General features: G+C 45.0%; 1 protein-coding gene across 1 annotated transcript in view; it reads left to right on the forward strand.

Annotated features, from left to right (window-relative positions):
* znf438 (zinc finger protein 438) overlaps positions 1-22,072 on the forward strand; it is a 69,094-nt gene that overhangs the window by 22,117 nt on the left and 24,905 nt on the right. The window contains exon 2 of the mRNA XM_083778294.1: positions 17,091-17,195. The gene's annotated coding sequence lies outside the window, so the exon portion shown is untranslated. The remainder of the gene's footprint in view (positions 1-17,090; positions 17,196-22,072) is intronic.

The following is a 22,072-nucleotide window of genomic DNA, read 5'->3' on the forward strand; positions in this document are numbered from 1 at the left end:
AAGTAAACAATGGGCTGAATTATTACAGTGACCTAATGAAATACAGTAGATGTGAGGTGAACTTGAATCAGTCAATCTCAGAAGGGTTAGAAAGTAATACTTTTGTTGTGAAATATGTACTGAATCGTGCTCGTCTTTATTTACCCTAGTCTGTGTTTCCTGTCCATCTCATTCCCACGTTCCCGTGAATACGTCTCCGTTGCCCCACGCTTCTTTCCCACGCAGAGAACCCCACCCCACCCCGCCCCGCCCCGCTCTCTCTCACGAGGCACCTGATGGACGGCCTTGTTATGTTGTTATCTTGTCTAAGCCAATGGAGTTTTCACATCAGTCATAAAACAAACCTGATCCAGATTGAGCGCTGCACTGGCCTGCATCGCGGAGAGGCTTGCGGTGTGGATGTGACCCAGGAGCAGAGCCGGGCCAAGCCGGGCTATATTTAGTCCAGTGATGCTCGGTCTAATTGCCCTCCCAGGCCTAATCATTTCCAGGCTCTGAGGCTCAGAGACGACTGGAAGAAGGGGAAGGCCGAGCCCCCACTAACCTCATGTTAAAGATATATGTCGACATCCACGCAGACAAGACAAGGCGAATTAGCACAGTATGCTCTCTGGCCTATAACCGGCTTGGGTTTAGTATTACAGTCAGTAAATGGTGCATTTATATAGCGCCAAGGCGCTTGTCATAGATTGTGCATTACATTCACACACACATTCATACACCCGATTTGCGGCGGAAACCATGCAAGGCACCCTAACCAGCACATCAGGAGCAATTAGGGGTTCAGTGTCTTGCTCAAGAACACCTCAACACTAACTCTGGGGGAGCCCACAGGGTTCGAACTGGCAACCTTGCGGTTAACATCCAGCCACTCTACCCCTGAGCCACCGCCGCCAGTCTATTGTAGATATGTTATCATGTTGGCACGGTTTTCATACTGCAGAATCAGCAATGTAAACAATTTAGCCACAATCTGCCACTGGAAATGGTATATCTTCGATATAAAGAGATCAAATATGAGATCTCGTAGTTGGCAGCTGACTGGTGTGAATAGCCAATGTGTACAATGTTGAGGTATTTTTTACTTTACTGGAGTATTTCTAATTTTCAGTAGGCCTACTTTTACTTCTACTCCACTACATCTCAAAGGCAATTATTGCACTTTTTACTCTAACCCTAGTTTTATTTTAAAACTGTAGTTACAAGTTACTTTGTTAGATACATTTTGGCCCCCTTTCTGCTTTTATTTTGAATTCCAGACTTTTAATTGTAACAGAGTATTCTACATGGCAGTATAATACTTATACTTAAGTAAAAAGTACTTTTTCCACCACATTGTCATTCACTGTATCTAATATAAATTATACACTCCAGTCCACTGTCTTGCACTGCATACACTGTCCTGCTTTGTAGCTAGCCTACATACACAGTCCTGTACTACTAGCTAGCCTACTGAACATTTGTCATGCACTGTAGCTAGCCTACACTGTCCTGCACTCCAGGTAGCCTAGTTTGACAATGTAACTTGAGGACAACTTGGACAATAGCTGCTTGAGTGCCCCCCGTCCTGCCAACGGCTTTTCTATGTGTAATTTAATTGTGTATGCTTTTGAATTTGCTAGCATGAAAGTCTGTATGCATTCACATTTCCATATGCGGGGAGGTATACTGTATGTCTGTGTGTGTGTGTGTTTGCATATATTTTTGTCTGTTTGCTTGGTGTGTGTGTGTGTGTGTGTGTGTGTGTGTGTGTGCATGTGTGTGTGCGCGTAGGGTTAGACTGTTTCCTGTGTGGTTCCTGTCCTCAGGCTTGCCCCGGTGAAGCAGGGGGCACATGATAGCTGGGGGTCAGAGGCTGCAGGGGGCTCTACGGTGAGAGGAGAGAGAGGAGGAGCCAGGCAGGACAGTGAGAGGCTGGGGGCTCTACGGTGAGAGGAGAGAGAGGAGGAGCCAGACAGGACAGTGAGAGGCTGGGGGCTCTACGGTGAGAGGAGAGAGAGGAGGAGCCAGACAGGACAGTGAGAGGCGGTGGGCTCTACGGTGAGAGGAGAGAGAGGAGGAGGAGCCAGGCAGGACAGTGAGAGGCTGTGGGCTCTACGGTGAGAGGAGAGAGAGGAGGAGCCAGACAGGACAGTGAGAGGCTGGGGGCTCTACGGTGAGAGGAGAGAGAGGAGGAGCCAGACAGGACAGTGAGAGGCGGTGGGCTCTACGGTGAGAGGAGAGAGAGGAGGAGGAGCCAGGCAGGACAGTGAGAGGCTGTGGGCTCTACGGTGAGAGGAGAGAGAGGAGGAGGAGCCAGGCAGGACAGTGAGAGGCTGGGGGCTCTACGGTGAGAGGAGAGAGAGGAGGAGGAGCCAGGCAGGACAGTGAGAGGCTGGGGGCTCTACGGTGAGAGGAGAAGGGAGGAGTCAGGCAGGACAGTGAGAGGCTGGGGGCTCTACGGTGAGAGGAGAAGGGAGGAGTCAGGCAGGACAGTGAGAGGCTGGGGGCTCTACGGTGAGAGGAGAGAGAGGAGGAGTCAGGCAGGACAGTGAGAGGTAGACTGACTGACTGAATGATGCTCTGCAGCAGGAAAGGGGCTTCCTTCCTGACTTGACTCTCACAGGCGGGCATGCTGGAAAAAAGGACTTTTCCTGAGGTCTTTTTCCATCTCTCTCTTTTTTTCTCTCTCTCTTCTCTCCTCGCGCGCGCACACACACACACACACACACACACACACACACTAGGCTAAACCAGGTGAGCGATGACGAAAGTGATGTGGGAAGACTTAAACACTTAAATAAATCGGCTGTCGCCTAATAGGTCACTTGCGACATATAGCTGTACACCGTAGCCCAGCAGTGATTAGTGGGATTACTCTAGCACTAATCTAGGAGTAAATTAAACCAATTAGTCTACACCCAGTCTTATACTACAAGGAATCTACTCACGTTAGTGTTAAAACTATGCGGCACAATTAGGTCAAGGCTTGAATGAATCGTCTGAAAGAAGTCTGTAGCCCGAATTTACCTCCTCAAAGCCCAACGTAACATCCTCGTGATGTTCCGTGTTGTCTAGATGTCAGCTCTGTCAGAGCCAGAAGCGCGAGAGAGAAACGGGAGAGTAAAGAACTGTTTGTCAGCTTTTTAAAACCCTGAAATTGATTCTTCTTCTCCGCTCTTTATTCTAGTGACAAGCTAATCCCGCTCTCCTGTTTCCCTCCGTTATAAATAGACCCTCTAACCCAAGCACCCCTCCCCCCCACACACACCCACAGGTTCTGCTTGCGAAAATTGGCTCTCCTGATGAGTCCGTGTGCTCTCGGCAATCAATTTGCCACGCTAAGTCCCTCCAAAAAGGTTACCTGTGGCAACGGAGTTCCGACCACGCAGGTCTCGACTACGCCCGCCTCGCCTGCCAATTTCTATTCAGCTAATTATATTAAATGGCCTCGTTTGAAGAGTCAGCTGAATGAAATGTCAAAATATTGATGTTAAATAGTTACGCGATTTCAGGGGCATTTGTTCTATGGAGGGGCGTGTGGGCGGTTGGAAAGCGGTGCATAGGAATAAGTGGGCGTGCCTCACGGGGGTGCTTTGATGATATTAGTAGAGATCTGTTTATTTATGAGGCCCGTAAGTTATTCATGCTCAGCAGCAGCGGCAGCTGTCCACCATCACAGCTGGGTAAAGTGGTTTTAATGTCCAACCTGTGACAGCCAGGTAGCTAATAACCGGAAAATCAACTCTTCACTCCGGACTTCATTAACCTGTAGCGCAGGCAGGGGTTCTCGAATAGCTTCATGTCAGGGACCCCCAAATTGATGCGTATAAAGCCGCGGACCCCATTTGGCAAGATTCGATGGAGGCCAGGGAGGGACCCCCATAACACTCAAGGTCTTAGTTGTTGTTCTACAACTGTCTACTGTATATAGAGCGTCGCAGTGGCCCAGGAAATGAATCCCAATGCATTTTTCCCATAGGCATTTCAAAACGTATTTATTTAAAGACCTTTTAAGCGTCGTACGAAGCCAACTCTTGTCGTGACAAATCATGACAACACACACAATATTTTGGATCAAACAAATGATTACAAAGAAGAAAAATAACAAAATGTTCTACTTTCTAATTCTTAGTTTGTCCCGAAAAATTGTGTTTGTTGTCATGATTTCATTGATTTGTCACGACAAGAGTTGGCTTTGTCCACGGCGTAAACGTCTTTAAATAAATACTTTCTGAAAAGTCTATGAGGAAAATGAACGGGCATTTATTTTCCGGGTCTCTCGAGGGGACGGGACTGCGACGCTCTATACTGTAGGTGTCGAGAGTGAAACCTATGAATAATCATATACTGTAATCATTCTCATACAGTATAATTGATTGTATTACCGTAACTGGTGAAATTATATTGGAATTTGGCTTTGCCACTTTAAGCCTGGCATCCTATTTCGAGCATGAAAAAAAAAAAAAAAAAGTCCTGTACCACAAAGCTTTTCGCTGTTTTTGACATAGTGCCTGATGGTCAAAATGTTGCTTATTTTGCTGGGGACCCCCTCAAGGTGGGGACCCCCTCAAGGTCCCCACTTTGAGAACCACTGCTTTTGGCTGACCAGGTGCAACAATGAACCTAATCTTTGTCACCAGAGTCCTCCGATGAGGTCCTTCGCATTCACGCGGCCATGCTTTGGGATTAAAGCGCGTTACGTTGAGCAGCCTCTCTGCTACCTTTTGACTCGCCTCTCTTCTTTCACCGTCTCCTTTTTACACGCCGCCGCGGCAACGCTAATGGCATGTTTATTTTAGCCCTCCCTCCTCCAGTCCAGCCACCCTGCAGCTGACCTGCAGGATCCTATCTGAGGTGTGCAGGAATGCATGCCTTGCTGTAGCCATGGGTGATGTTGTTTTTCTTGTAGCCCCCCCCCCCACCCCCCCCTCTCCCCAGACCTCACCTTCAACCCCCCCCCCCCCTCCCTCATGCCTCCTCCCACTCACACCTCCTCCCTCTCTCCTGGCCAGTCACCTCCGTGTAACGATATCCAACATCACAAGACTGACCGCTGGAGAGGCTAGCTTGTGTTTTTACCGCTTAGGGCCGTGTTACAACCTCGCTATCAGTGACCCCCGTCCCCCGTCCCCTCTGTGATGGGAGTCAGAACATGGCCTTTGACCTCCCGAGCGCCTCCTATGAATGGTAATAAAATGTCATGTGTCGACTGGTATAATAGTGACTGATGATTAAAAAAAAATAACTTTTGAGGAGTTTGTACTGTGCGATGGAAGCTGGATAATAAAGATGGGAAGAGGTGTGTGTGTGTGTGTGTGTGTGAGAGTGTGAGTGTGAGTGTGAGTGCATGTGTGCGTTCTCTACTGCTGCTGGCCAGTGGGCAGGTCTGTGGAGTGTCTGGCAGGCTGTGTTGGTCTCTGGGTTTCTCTGATAGCAGCAGTTCTCTTTGAGGGCCTTGTGAACGTACCCAGCCGAGCGGTCGGTCTAGTCCAGGGTGTGATCTCGGGCCAGCCTCCTAATGAGCCAAAGCTCCAGCTGCCAGATCCCAGGCCCAATAAAGATACGCCAGTGGTTGAAGAACACGCCATCAGACATGGATGGCGCTGTGGGGTTTTTGATAAGTCGATAGCCCAGATAGATGGCTCTTCTTTCGTTTTTCCCGAACGGGGACGGACGGCCTGGTGCCGCCTCAGAGAACGAAGACCACCCTCCTCCTCCTCCTCCTCCGTCGTCTCCCTTGATCTGATCTGTCTCAAAATGCCCCCCCCCCCTTCCTTCTCAGCAGCTCGTCAGATCTGCCAGATTTCTATCGCTCCCCTTCTTGCGAGTCAGTCCTGTGAGAAAGGAGGAAAGTTGGGAAACCTTCAGGGTCTCAGTGGGATCAATTTATAAGGGAAGCGCTTGTCTCTCCTACTCTGCTCGGCCCCCTCGGCTGATTGGGTCTGCTCACCACCAGGAACACACCGGCGTTTGATCTCCCCCCCCCCCATCGCTGCTTTAAGTTTTTGTCGGAGCTTGGCTCTATTAAAAAGAGAAGAAAAAATGTGTCCCTTCCTCAGTGTAAACCCATTGGGTGGTTCTATAGTCCACAGGGTGAGGGAGTGAGTTCTTCCTTCCCTTTGAAGATGTAAAGAGTAATACATCTCTTCAGGTGGAGGTGTGCTTGTTGCTGAAAAGGACATTTTGCCAGCCAGCCTCGAACAACCGTCGAGAAGTTTTGCTTGGAGCCACGATGCATAATTCACGTGGTGTGGGTCGTCGGCCGGCCGCTACTCCCCTCGCTGCAGTGAGGAGGAGGAGGAGGAGGAGGAGGAGGAGGAGGAGGAGGAGGAGGAAGGGAGGTATGCTGCTGCCTGTGAGGGTTCCCATGCTGAGCTTTGTTAAAAAAAGTGAAGAGAAGAGAAGAGAAGAAAAAGTGTCTTTTGTATGACATGAAGAGAACCTGACCCGACAGCAGGAGGGAGTTGACTAGACATCCAACTACAGTGACCCACAATGGAACGTGTGAATGACCACATCCAACTACAGTAACCCACAATGCAACGTGTGAATGACCACATCCAACTACAGTAACCCACGATGGAACGTGAATGCTGCCCTCCCAGAAAATATTTCCTGTAGTTAGTCGGAGTGTAGTGTAGTGTCTGGAGCATGGATATTTTAATGAACTAAAAACTTTAATTGAAAAGGAAAATAAATAATGTAAACTGGAACTAACTAAAACTAACTAAAAATGAAAATGCCTTTGATTCAATTTCATGTAGATAGTTTTTCCACTATCATATCTGATCTATTATTTCATACTATATATATATATATATATATATATAAGTCAATGCTTTCTTCATAATACCTGAAAAAAAAAACTAAGACTGCAAGGTCCAAGACTGAATAACGCCTAAACTAAAACTAGTCCATTCCTAAAACTGAATCTACTCACAGACACTCATAAAACTCACAAAAACGGATGAATATTTCAGAACCATAATAACTCTCATCTGCAGTTCCCCGTTCCCCGTTCGCATGAAATGCCTATAATCTACTGGCATAATTCATGTTGGTGTCCTGTGGGAACAGGTGCCGATTTAGATGGCTGGTATATTTCGTACTGTCTGAGCCTATGCAGACGATTTACGTTAATTATTTAGCCAGCAATATATTGGTGTTCCAGTGGAAAAGGTGCTTGTGAGAGACATCTACTAACTGGATATAGTCTTACCTATATTAATTTCGGTCGAAATGACAGTCACTTTGACCAGATTCCAAAAACAGTAAAAGTGAAACAAAGTTCAATAAACCACTCAAATTTCAACAGTGGGAGGAAATCGTAAGGTCTTGACTTGAAATGAAGAATTAAAAAAGCTCTGACTGTGAGTGACGCCTGATGACATCATGTTGGAAGCTGTAAAATGCTCCTCAGGTCTTCTTCCAGGAGGTGAACCTCTGTTTGTATGTTTGCCTTTTAGCCAGATAGAATTAAGCCTTTCCAGGCAAGCCTCATCAATGCTTTGTAGACGAGCATGTGCTGCTGCTCTGCTGTACTTTAGCTTACTTTTACTTCTATCACATCAGATACTGACCCTTCAGCAATAACACAAAACTCTCAACCCTCCATCAGGAATGATTTCCCTAGAATTGAAAGTAGCTTGAGAATCCCAACGACAGTGGCTTTTCAGCAGCTGCGTTTGCATTCTTCACATGTGGAACCGCGTGGAACATGCAACAATAGCTATCTAGCTATATATCTCATGTTGTGTTTATAGCAGAGTACTCCTCACTCAAACGTGCACTTACAGTTTGGGGCATCACAAAAGCAAACTCCACATGCCCCACATGGTTAGACTATGACCAAATAAGGGCATATCGGGCAGTGTTCTGATAGGATTCAGTATCGGGACATCTCTAGTTACTTCCCACCAGGGGGTCGGAGGGTGAATTAAGGACTGGTTGGGCCCCCTGGATGTTTCTAGTTCAGTGGTTCTCTACCCTTTTTTTGCCCAGGGCACCTCTGTAAATGTCCCTTTCGTGCCATCCTTGGCACCACAGAATTGGATTGCACCAAGTACAGTTCAACTCAGGCCCGTTTCCCAAAGTTTAGGGAGTCTAAAGTGGTTAAACTGAAGTGACAAGTGATGGATTCCAAATATATATGAAACTATTCCACGGCACCCCTGGACTTGGCACCCACTTTGAGAAACGCTGCTCTGGTTTTCTGTTACATGGGGATTGTGGTGTCATATAAGAGCTGATGAAAGAGAGGTGACCGTGAGTCAAAGATGATTTGTCACCTCGCAGGTCAGCAGGTTAACACCACACGCACGCATGCACACACACACACACACACACACACACACGCGCTCGCACACATGCACACGCACACACACTGACCTTTCTCTCTAGGGACTGTGCCAGTCACGACTTGGAATTAAAATTCCTGGGTCAATTCAGTCAAACCAGGTTAACCACTTTAACCCTAATTAAAAAATAGCTCACACAAGTTGTGAGTTTGTAGATCAGCTTGTAGATTTCAGAGTTTTCCTTTTTTTTATGTAAAATTCTTTAGAAAATGTTTGCCTATAAAAAAAATATTTTATTTTCTTTTTGTATGGAATTAAAACATAATAATGCTGATTTTAGTTTTTCCCTGGCTGGGTGGAATTGAGAACCCAGCGTTTTCTGATGTGTTTTCAGTTCACTCAGCAAAGTTGACAGAGATAAACATTGAAATGTTTGCATGAAGTTTGGACCTGATGGGTGCGTAACTTACGGCAAGGCAAATAAAGCACCCTTATTTTCAGCTCCTCTCAAGTCCCCTGTTGATGACATCACTAGCGTAGCGCAGCACTAATTGCGGTTTAATGGTAGGCTAGAGAGTGGAGGGCTGTAATTTCCCCCCCCCCCGCCGCCCCTGCCCCGGAATAGAGACGACAGCTTTTCATGTGGTCTGGTCTAATTTGGGATAGACGCGTGTGTAGCTTGCGGGACACCTTGCACTTTTGTCCTTCTCATTCTGCCCTAAGATTAAAAGAAGGAACCTGTGAAATGAAGCTTCTTCGTTAAGTCAAAGGCTACGTGAGTCTTGCTCAGGTTTACATCAACTGTATTGTTGTGTAGTGTTGATTTTGTAGATCAAAACTAAGACGAAAAATGTTCTTCGACTGTGTTGCGACGCATTGTGAGCTTGTAGATCAGCTATGTCTTTTCAAATGGCCGCAATGTATAGAGTTGAAGTGGTTAATGTATGTTTTCTAATCAAAATGTAAGTAACTAGTAACTAAAGTTATCAAATAATTGTAGTGAAGTGATCTGGCTCTGAGATGTATAGTGGAGTAGAAGTAATAAAATTGGAAATACTCAAGTAAAGTACAAATACCTCAAAGTTGTACTGAGCATCAGGTATAAAAATCAAATATCAAATAGAAGCAGGTATGAAAATACCGGTTCCATGTGCTTCAAGAAGAAATGCCTAAAAAAATCATCTTTAAAAACCTCTGTAATACCTTTTTTTATTAAAATAGAACGGCTCAGTGCTGTCGCCTCACAGCTAGAAGGTCCTGGGTTTGATTCCCGCTCGGGACGCTGTGGGTGCTGGCGGTGTGTTTCCTCCTCCGCGTCATCAGTGCCCATACCCGAAGGCGGGGTTGGCGAAAGGGCCTTTCTGTGTGGAGTTTGCATGTTCTCCCCGTGTCCACTAGGGTAGGTACCCTCACAAAAAACATGCAGTAATCCTGGTCACTAAACTGACTCCCCCTGGCCAGCTTGGACACTCAGGCATGAAGGAAGCATGAGTTCAAATCCGTTGCTCTCCCCATGTCCCCCATATATGGGGACTAGGTTGGTGGAGGGTGTGTAGAGCCCATGGATCACATTAGATGATTGACACAGGGGTGAAAAATGGGTTACAAAATCGTGGGATAAAATATATATATATATAAAAAAAAGAAAAAAAAACGGCTCCGGTGATATCCTCCTTGTTCCTCCAACTGCTGCTGCTTATATAAAACAACCAACAAATATCTAAAAGCAAGAGGGGAGAAGGGAAGAAGAAAGGAACCCATTCTTCTCCCCGACACCTCTCCTCTCCGCCAAGGAAATGTAATCATTGTGAATGTAAAACCACACATGTCATTTCCAGCCTACGGGGATGGATGGATGGATGGATGGATGGATGGGAGGGGAGGCAGTAGAGTTTATATACTGTAGGCCAGGCCTGGGTACAGTAGGTGGGTGGAGGGAGAGGCTGTGCTGGGCTGTACTGTAGTATGCAGAATGCCCATTCGGTGCGTCATTAGGAATGTATGTCCAGTGAGGCAGGGCATAATGACATTCATCATCCACCCAGGCAAACGACTGCACACACACACACACACACACACACACACACACACACACACACACACACACACACACACACACACACACACACACACACACACACACACGTGCGGCATGCGGCGTGTGCACACGTGCATGCACAGATACGTGCAAACGTAGCATAGCAAACTACCTGCCTGTTCTTTATCCCATCTGCCATATCGAGGCCTGTATAAACAGCAGGTCTGTTTGAAGTGGAAAGCTTTAATCACAAGTGTAATCATTTACATTGCCGGCTGGTTACTGGAGGGCCCCGATAGAGACGAGACTGTGGCGGCCAGCGGCTTTCTGACCATGGAAATGTTGAAGGTCTGGAGAGATCAGCCTGATATAGCCTAGCAATGGACTGAACGATGACATTAATTTGGCTATTACTACTGGCATGTGTTGTTTTTGAGTGGTGCAACCACTCCAAGGAACAGCAATGTCCGTGTTCACCTATGTGTCCGTGTGACGTTAATGAGCACCAGTATGACTGAGTACCAGTAGGGGCGCTGTTGTGCCAGAAACGGAGAGAGGGATAGTGCTGCACTGTTGCCTGCTAATGAGAGAGAGAGCGAGAGGTGGGGGGGAGTTGCACCACTCAGTTCACAACTCCACACGGGTGTGATTTATTTTATTCCTAGCTTTGCTGTTGCTGTTTAAACAAGTGGCTCTCAAGCATTTTCATGTAAGGCTAAAAAAACTGTATTTGGCCACAGATCCCCTATTAGATAAGATTTTGTGCCACAGACCCCCAAAAGGGAAGCTACTGTATGTCAACATGTGTCAATAGTCGATCTACCAGCTCACAACACGTCACGTCATTCATGACACCTTGTGAGCTTTCAGATCGGCAATTTTCGAAAAGCTGAGAAATAAAATGTAGCATACGTGTTTTAAATCTTCTGCATTTTGCTGGGGACTCTTAATATACCTTAAAGTTGTCCCTCACGTCTGTGTGCTCTTTGGCCTGGCAGACTCCGAGTACACCGAGGTGATGTCATTGATCACAGGACCCCAAGTTCTACACCTCCAGTTTTAATACTGTTCTAGGATAAACTCTGAGCTATATTAATGGCATTTTCAATGTTGAAAATGAGTGGTATTCCCCTTTAACACATTTTGTACGTAGGACAGACCTGTACGTCTTAAAGGACAACTTTAGTTTTTTTCAACCAAGTTTCATGTTTTAGGTTGTTATTAGAGAAACTAAAAGGTGAGTGTTAATTTTCTTTCATTTGCTGCTTTCTTTCGTTTTGGGGATTTTAGCAGTTTTTGACAGGGGGGCGGGGGCATTCGAGCATGGGGCAAAATATGTATTTTTTTACAAAATATTATGGCGATTTATTATTTGTATTATTTACTATAGTCCTAATATACCCCAGGAAATTACATCTGGCCACAGAAGATCACAGGATCTACTGAATGTGATCTACCTACTGGGGGAAGGCTTATACTGTGTGTATAGGCTCAATATGTCAGTTTGTCACATTCAATAGATCCTGTTATCTAATGTGGTCAGATGTAATTTATTGGGGTTTATTAGGACTATAGTAAATAATAAAAAATAAATCGCCATAATATTTTGTAAAACAATACATACTTAGCCCCATGCTCGAATGCCCCCGCCCCCGTCAAAAACTGCTAAAATACCCAAAACAAAAGAAAGCAGCAAATGAAAGAAAATTAACACTCACCTTTTAGTTTCTCTAATAACAACCTAAAACATGAACCTTGGTTGAAAAAAGTTGTCCTTTAAGGATTCGAACCGAGATGTACAAAGAACGTGTGAGGACGTCCTAGCGCATCCTCAATGATACGGGGCGAGATAAGAATATTATTATTATTATTTTTTGTCCCGTTCGCCTTTCGGCTGCCGTATGCTACGCTCTAGGCAATTATTAGCTTGCCGTTGACTTACATGTTAGCGCGGCGGAAAGAATGACTCGTATCTCCTAATCCAGGGCGCTCTCCGTGGTTATGAATGGATCGATATGCTGGCGCTTCATTTCTGCTTCTCATCCGTCTCTCCCGCAAAATATGAAATCTTTTTTGGATCATATATCGTATAAATTAAAATGATCGCAATGTAAGGTCAACTTTGTAAAGTCAACTTTTTTAGGAAATTGTTTCCGGTTCATGGCTTTCAGAGTAAAAGCGCTCAGACAACTCCGGCACCCCAGAGCTCCTATTTTGAAGAACTCCCGGCACTGATTGTGTTTAAGGAGAACTTTGAGACCCAGTATAGTTTAAACAAACCCTGTGTTGCGGGTACCGTGTTTCATAATGTCACAGTTGTAAACTTGTAGCCGGTGTGAACTTGAGAAGGCTGTTCCTCCTCTAGCCCTCTAGCCACAGATCAGTGGTGTGAGAATGAGCTTGAGACGACTCACATTTTGTAATACCGCCCGCCCCTGTACAGCAGCACTAGCACCTCAGGGTGTTATTTGGGAATGAAAGAGTGTTTTGTGATCGACGCAAGCGCGTGAGAACACACACACACACACTGACACACACAGGTTTCATTGTATTAGTCTGATCTAGCGGGCCATGGCCAGAGCCTGTTAAATTCAATTCAAACTGTGGAAGGGTAACAAGCAGCATCACAACTGACACAGACCCCCCACTGTGAGAGTAAGGGAAACAGAACAGAACAGTGCTCAGGTCAGCCCTCGGGGTGATCCAAGGACTTTCTGTTGACTGTCTGTCTACTTTGTTTAGTTCCCCCCCCCCCCCCCCCCTCCTCTCTCTGGCTGCTTGTATGGATGCAGTCCTATATTTTATGCCATTGAGGTCACTAGCATCCATTTGGCTGCAAACAAACTAGGGTGCATATTCAAAGAAATTTGAATCGATATCTTCAACCAATAAATATACACATTAGTATGATTGCCATTTGCCAGTAAATGGATGCGAGCCCAAAATCTAGCGATACTGTTTATCAGTCTATTTTCTTTAAGGAAAGACTGATATATATTGCAGATTTCAAGCCCAAAGACTGAAAGATGTAGGCTAAGTTACTCACTCACTTTGGAGTCTTGTTATTGTTTAGTTTCTTGGATATTCATTAGCCCCTTAAGCCATCCGGCACTTTGTCGTGTGATAAATAGTGAAAATAGCCGGATCTACATTAAAGCAGTTGGGAGTTATTAGATCTTCTATTTTCAAAATGTCTGTTAATTGGCCCCTGTCAGTCCGTCTATGTGAGCATGTGAGTTAGACTGTGAGTAGCTAATCTCCTGCACCGCTGGACAGATGGGAGTGAAACATGGACACTCCCAGTGTGTGAAGGAAGAACCTCTGCCCCAATGTGTTCAAATGACTATATCTCATATTGACATTGAGATATTGACATTCAGTCTCTTCTAGAATGTAGAGGTATGTCCTGGCTTCAAGTATGCCACGTTTTGAACCTCTCAGAGCTTCCATTGTGAATCTTCATGACTTTAAGTGCCTCAACCCCCAGACGGATGGACAGGCTTTATTTTTAGTTTGGGGTGTATAACTTTACATGTCAATTTCACCACTTTTGCAGTAAAATATTTTTACACAAGAATCCATTTCATGTATGGGAGGCCTTAGAGATGAGGACAAACTATGTTGTTTGGTTCTACCTCCGGTAGGGGTATCTCAAAAACTAAAGCACTTATTGCCCATTTGTCACAGGACTACAACCCAATGTTTCAAATTGGCCTCATGGTGGCGCTACAACAGCCCATGACACGTTTTGGCCTATAAAGATTGAACCTAGAACTTCTTTTTCTACTCTTTTTGTCCAAACGTTTTGTCCAAAACTGCATTGAAATTGGCTATGACTGCCTTCCTTCCAAATTTCACTGGCCTAGATAGGCAAGCCTGGTGGAGACCTGCGCTCCAAGGAGCACGCATTTATTTTTTATTATAAAAAAAACTTTAAAAAGTAATACCTTCATACATTCACAATATTATGTTTGTCTTCACTGAAATTCAATTGTATCCAACCCATACATTCTTGAAATACATCCATATTTTCATATACAATTTTCATAAATTGTGTATAGGCTATATAGTAATAAGATAAAGAAATATGCTGCAACTTGGTATATTGCCCAGAAGCAACCGTTGTTACTGTATAAATGTACGTTAGGCTATTATCTTCAGTGTCGCGTTGGATGAATGTCAGCTTTATATCCTGCCAGGAACGGCTGCATGAAAAAAGGTTTGCTGATCAGCAGAGTTGTGCCATTGGCCTTGAGGTTAACTCATTTTGTGCGGGAACCCCTTTTGGTGTTAGCATTATGCTATGCTTTAGCTATTGAAAAATAGCAGATCTACAAGCTCGTAGCGTGCCACTCGGTGGCGCGCTACGAGCTTGTAGATCTGCTATTTTTGAAGAATCGTGAAAAGTGACGTGAAAGTGTTTGAGAACGAGTGACATAGAAAAAACATAGCTTTTTCAAGAAAACGGTCAGGATTTAGAAGACTTTTATTTTTATTATAGATTTTTATTTGGATCTCTTTTAGCCTTTCGGCTAATCTTCCAAGAGTCCAGAAATAAATTAAAACATTACAAAATACATTATATTACATTACAAAATAGTACATTGCATTTCAAAGATACATTTCAAATTGCACTGATGCTAAACGACAGCAGTGAGTCAAATATTACAGCGTAATAAAAATACCTATACCTCTAATCCTCAACTCATACAGCCGCACACACTCACGCAGAATCTGATCTCAGGTCAAAATGGGTTAATATCTAGAAGTGTATTTTTGTTGAGGATAAGCATTTTTCTACGTGTTCCTCTCCTGGTTGATTAGAGCCAGGTTGTTGTGGAGTGGATGATTCACTGTGTTGTGGAAATGTGGAGCTCTGTAGACGAGACGGCAGAAGGAAAGAAAGAAAAAAAAGCCCACAGACCAACGAACGCATTCCAGAATCGCGTGTATGTTCTTTTTGTTTCTAAATAATTTATCCAGACAACGAGAATGATTATTATTCTATGAATATATGCTCCGGGCCTCTCTCTTGTCTTTTATTGCTCAATCCCTTGCTTTCTTTGTCTTTATCTGTGTAATAGTTTGCTCCTACTGTATGTGCATAGGCAAGTATGCATGCATGTGGTCATGTACTGTAGGTAGGTAGGTAGGTAGGTGTGTATCTGTGTGCATTCGTGCATGTGAGAGTGGGAGTCTGCGAGTGTGCACATGTGAGATTGTGTGCACATGTGAGATTAGGTGTGTGACTGTGTGTGTGTGTGCGTGCACAGTGCACACGCACAGCTCTTTTCCCCCCTACCTGAAACAAAGGAGGTGTCAGAGTGAATTAGCCCCCCTACCTGACTGAGCATCCAGAGAGCTTAGGGATGCGCCGCTGGTTGTGCTGACTCGCATATGAAGCATAGTGTCTGCTTTTTTCCTCTGTTACACTCTCCCTCCTTTGTCCCCGTCACCCCCCCCCCCCTCCTCATCCCATATCCCATCCCTGCATCCCCACACCTTCCCCATCCCACTCCTGAGGTGCTCTAACAAGGTTGCTGGAAGAGGATAAGGCGTGTTAACCCATTTAGACCCGAGTTTGGTTCTACAAATGTCTTCTAAATCATGACAGTTTTCTGAAAAACCGACATGTTTCTATGTCAGTCGTTCTCAGACATTTTCATGTCAACGAAACCCAAAAATAGATGTAATTGGCTTCCGACCCCCATCTGAAAATATGTTTTTCCAGTGCCCCCCCCCCCAGAAGCAAAGATTTGAGTTAAAAACGTTCACTGTGTAATATATTGAAAGATTTCAAAAAATAGCAGACCTACAAGCTCGTAGTGCTATGAGCTTGTAGATCTGCTATTTTTCAACGGCTAAAGTATGACATACTGCCAGAAGGGGTTCCCGCCCAACATGGGTTAAATGAATAATTTACACAGAAGAGCGCTCCTTATTTATTTATTTAATACAGTGGGATATGACTGAGTGGGCAGCCTGCCCCCCCCCCCCCCCCCCCCCAAACGCCCAGATGTCGTTAGCTAAACGAGCCCCTGCTCCCTGCTCCCTTTTTAATGGAAGGGCCAAAGTGACAGGCATTTAGAAGAAGGGGGAGAGAAAGTGTCTCTGTGTGTGTCTGTGTGTGTGTGTGTGTGTGTGTGCACATGTGTGCACGTGCTCGTGAAACGGGTCATGCATAGCTGTCACTAGTGTGTGATACATGTAAGGAGTCTAGCGTGCTTTGTCACTGTGCCGTGTTTTACCAGCTGCACGGAGGCATGCGGGGCAAGACATTTAACCCATTTTGGGCGGGAGCACCTTTTGCTATTGAAAAATAGCAGATCTACAAGCTCATAGCGCGCCACCGAGTGGCGCGCTACGAGCTTGTAGTGTGGTGCAAATCTTTGAATATATATTTCAGAGCGAACATTATTAACTAAAATATTGGCTTCTGGGGGGGTCCCTGGAACTACATATTTTGAGATGGGGGTCCGTGGCCCAATAGAGATAATTTTGGGGGTCCTTGACATGAAAAAGATTGAGCACCACTCACATAGAAACATGTTTTTTTTTCAGAAAATTCAAAATTGTCATGATTTAGAAGACATTTTGTAGAATCGGTCTCGGTCGAAATGGGTTAATGCATGTAAGAACTACTGTTGCATTCAATGTAAACAGCCCGGGATAAGAGCAGCTACACGAACGACGAATGTCTAACTCAAATAAACTTGTCTTCGTGCGGTGCCGTTTCTGACTGAATACATCTTTGTGTTTCTCGTGTTCCGCAGGGGAGAGCGGAGAGGGCGGGACAGGTCCCCACCCCCGGCACCGCCCCAAAAGAGGAGGAGCCACCCACAAGGGAGGAGCTAAAGTGCAAAGGAACCATCCAATCGGTAATCATTTTTGTGTACAATATAAATACTCATTTTAATTTGTTATCGCAGGGCCATGCACTTTACAGCAAGAGCTCAAAAACCTTCTCTGATCTGAGAGATCTGAGAAAAAAAGTCTTCTGAAAGAATATATATTCAAAGATTTGTGCCACATTTTTACGATTTTTCAAAAATAGCAGACCTACAAGCTCGTAGTGCGCCACTCGGTGGCTCGCTATGAGCTTGTAGATCTGCTATTTTTCAATAGCTAAATTATAACGTAATGTTTAAACACCAAAAGGGGTTCCCGCCCAAAATGGGTTAAAGCAGATTATCTACCATATACTAAAAGTCCAAACTGAAATCGATGTGTAAATAAACTGGGCAACACAAGTTTGGAAACTTAATTTTAGTCCATTATTTCTCCACTTTAATAATACCAATTGGTTATTGTATTTTATATAATTTTAATCGTTCATTAGTCACCTTTACAGCGAGGTATAGATTGTAAGGTTCGGGCATTCCTGGAAGGAGCAACACAGCTAAACGTTTGTGTGTAGCGCCCCCAAAACATTTGCTAAAGTGGCAAATGGTTGGTTTTCAAACCTTGCTTTGAGTTGCTTAGTGGATTGGATGATTGCACTCTCCCACAGTAAGAAGGACAAAACAACACATATTGACATATTTTTACACTTTATAAATCTTACACTCAGTGTTATGGAACTCAGTAGCGGGTGGAAGATCCAAAAGCAGCCGCAACATCTTGGCACCTCCTCCTCATGCTGGTCACCAACCTACAATTTACAATTTAGGCATTTAGCAGACGCTCTTAATCCAGAGCGATTTACATTAAGCAAGAACAAAAAGCATGGGAATACATCACATAAAAAGCATCATGAAACATGCGTAAGCTAAGAACATAACAGTGGAATATCTTTATAATGAAACTATATACAAACTATACATATATACTATACTATGCTATACATATGTACTATGACGTGCTATGACTACATACGATGCAATTATAGTGCTGTCTACATAACGTGCTAGAAGTCTGTATCAAATGCTATCTAAGTCTACAGAAATGCTATCTAAGGGCGTAGGGTAAGTGCTATGGGCCATGATGGAGTCTGAAAAGGTGGGTTTTCGGACTACGGCGGAAGATTGGGAGTGATGCTGCAGTTCTGACTGCAATGGGAAGTGCATTCCACAGTTTTGGAGCCAGAAGGGAGAAGAGTTTGGGACGTGTGTGGAGCGTTGTCCCGGCGTTGTCTAGACACATTTTGCTGTGTGATGGCATCCCATTTCTCAACCAGGTGTTGTTGCAAGTCATCCAACGTGGTTCTGTTGGTCACTCTTAGCACGTACAGCACGCTCAAGCAGATCCCACAAGTGATCAATTGGGTTGAGGTCTGGACTCACAGCATCCTCTCCACTCCCACATTCTGGAGGTACTGAGAGAGGGGTGGGGACAGATAGAGTACAGTACAGTACAGTAGAGAGGTGAGAGAGGGCTGGGGACAGATAAGAGTACAGTACAGTAGAGAGTACTGTAAGGCATACGTACAACCGCCTCCTGCGTGTGTGTTAGTTTGGCTGTTCTTAAATAACTAAAGTTAATGTGTCTTGTGCAAAAGGAGATGTAGTGCGTGCCAGTACTGTTAAACTAGATGGAAGTAGCCGAGTGGCAAAGTGATGACTTCATTTCTCGCTCTCATCGTCCTCCGGTTCATATGAAATGGAAGAAATAAAATAAAATCTTAATGCCCATCTATAGTTACTGCATTTGGTCACAAACCTCATGGTAAAGTGGGAACAACCCTGGAACTGGGGGAGAATGGAGAATGAACCCACCACTCCGCTCTTCTCTTCCCTCTCCTGTTGACAGCGGTAGGCTAGCCCTCATCGGCAGCAGCCATACAGTTCCTCTGTGTGTGTCTCTCTCTCCCATGAGAACGAAATCCCACAGCTCGCATTGACCTCATTATAAAAATAGCTCATCTATCCAGCCATCACATTTTCCCTGTATTCTCCTGTACTCTGCTCCTTCTTCAACTCATCACTCTCTCCTCTCTCTCTCTCTCTCTCTCTCTCTCCTCTCTCTCTCTCTCTCTCTCTCTCTCTCTCTCTCTCTCTTTTCTCTTTTATCAGTGTTTGCACTGGTCTTCGTGTGAGATTATAAGCTTATGTAAGCCTTTGTAACTGTAAGGTTTTCCCGTGCACCTGTCGTTACTAATCAAGTCCTAATCTGGGATTGTAAGATGTCATCGTTTAATCAGGAGCTCTAGTCTGGAGCCATCTGATCTGTTAAACACACAAACCCTAGCATCCTTATTCTGGGGTGAAAATGGCTGATCGGTCGGCTTTTTCAACAAAGATATTCGCCGTAGAGGGATATATGGAGGGGGCGTTGACACTAAAGGTTGTCCACCCACCTGCCCCCTGGCAGGTAAATAAAACGTTCTTGCAGGTGGAGTTTGCTTTCAGGTTGCCCAACCAACAGATAAACTTATTTACTAACTAATTACTAATTTATCTGTCTAAATACCTGAGCGAGGCCAGAGCTGCTATGTCTTCTGGTCTGTGGAATGTAAAATTCTGTTATAACAACTGTGAACCAATAGCCATATAGCTATGTAGGTATTTGGCATAGAAGGTATGGCATTTTCTTTTATCGCATAGTCCCAGAAAGTGTAAAAAAAAAAGTGTTAAATTGAACATTCATTCAAATTTTACGTAGCATTTAATCTCTCTCCTGAAATTCTCAGGTTCAAGTAAGCAGACAGAATGGTTCAGACGGTAGAGGAAAGGGCTAAGGCCAGAACAGAGCTATTGGAAAATAAAAAGCATAGAATCAAATACATCCGCTCTATGAAGACAACCGAGGCCAGAGATGAACGAGAACACGGAAAAGGCATTTAGAAACACCGGCTTACACCTTTAGAAAAAAAACGGAACCTCTAGTAATAGACTATTTACTTTTCGGGGCAAGTGGGCGTGTCCTTTGGGGCAAGTAGAACATGACCTGTACTCGCCGTCGGGGCAAGTGGGCGTGTCCTTTGGGCAAGTAGAACACGTGTAGTGAGGCATACAGGAAAGAGAAGAGCGGAGTGGTTGGTTCATTCTCCATTCTTCCCCAGTTCCAGGGTTGTTCCCACTTTACCATGAGGTTTGTGACCGAATGCAGTAACTATGATGGGTCATGGGCATTAAGATTTTATTTAATTTCTTCCATTTCATATGAATCGGAGGACGATGAAGTCATCACTTTGCCACTCGACTGCTTCCATCTAGTTTAACAGTACTGGCACCGTCGCACCACATCTCCTTTACACAAAACACATTAACTTTAGTTATTTAAGAACAGCCAAACTAACACACACACGCAGGAGGCACATGAGGCGGTTGTATGCCTCGCCCGTCGGGGCAAGTGCCTCTGAGACCTTGGTGTCAAACCCTGGCATACCCTAGTATAGAGTAGACCCCTGTAGGACCCCCGGTCAACTAAATGTGTTTTAAAGTACGTCGTCTCTTGACTTTAATCTGTTGCAGACAGTCAGAAACGAGGCAGGTTGTTGTTGGCAGCGATACCTGCCTTTCTTCTATCCTCGGGGATTCTTCTCACCTCCTTAACGACTTCAGCGCATCGTTAATGTCCCTGGCTTCCACCAGTCAGGTCCTCTGCTCTCCATTAGAGGGAGCAGGGATGGTGTCTGGTTATTTTAACAGCAACACCAGTGAAGGACTCTCTTTGATCCTGCCAAGATAAGACAATGTTTCCTGGTGACTCAAACGGCCATCAAAGACACTCCAGCACAGTCAGTGATTGTCAAACGCTGTACTGAGGATTTAATGACGACCACATATTTTAGTTAGTTTAATTTGTTTTACTTTGTGCACATTCATCCTAATATTCGTACTCTTCCCAAATCCAATGTGACGCTTTGTGAGTTTGTGAGCTATGAATACAGGTGCGCTTTGAGATGTTTAGTTGCCCATTGCTGAGCCACTGGTCTCACAGCATGTCCATTACTGGACTACTGGACTCTACGCTGCCTTGGCTGGACCAAGACCCACATTGTGCCTCATGGGAGTTGACCTCTACTGTCATTTGCAAGGATGAGAGTTGTACTGTGGCCAGTCGTGTGTGGGTGCGAGTTGCTATGAACTGGGTTCCTGTAAGGGCAGATCCTGCTTTTAACCCATTTTGGGGCGGGAACCCCTTTTGGTGTTAGCATTATGTAATGCTTTAGCTATTGAAAAATTAGCAGATCTACAATCTCATCTCAGCTACGAGCTTGTATAGGTCTGCTATTTTCGAAGAATCGTGAAAAGTGACATGAAAGTGTTTTGAGAACGACTGACACAGAAAAACATAGCTTTTTCAAGAAAAACAGTCTTTAGATTTAGAAGACATTTGCAGAATCGTTCCCAGGTCAAAATGGTTTAAACCAAAATGTATGTAGTACACACACACACACACACACCCTGGAAAGGCCACTTTATTTATGCTAAGTAAAAGCGTAGCTGCTTGGCGTCGACCTGCTTTCATAAACCCGGGCTCACCTCACCAGGAGGAGACCTGGTGGGATCATCTGCATAATCTTTTGATCTCTCATCAGGTCTCAAAGAGCAGGAGCAGCCGTCATTAAGGAAGCGCGCACGACAATCCCTCACGCGGCGGCGGGCAGGGCTGATTGCTCTGCCCCCCTCCCCCCCCCACCCCCAACACCCCCCCCCCCCCCCATCTCAAACACACAATCCTCTTCAAAGTGCCCCCCACCTGCCCCTGCCCCGCTCCGCCATGCACACTGTCCTTCGCTTCAAAGCGAACCCTTGGTCGACGGCTTGAAAGCCAAAAGCGCTCCGTCCTTCACACCGCTCTGTGTGTTTGT

The sequence above is a fragment of the Protomyctophum parallelum genome (assembly GCF_964188405.1).
Source record: "Protomyctophum parallelum genome assembly, chromosome: 12".
In the NCBI taxonomy this organism is placed as follows: domain Eukaryota; kingdom Metazoa; phylum Chordata; class Actinopteri; order Myctophiformes; family Myctophidae; genus Protomyctophum; species Protomyctophum parallelum.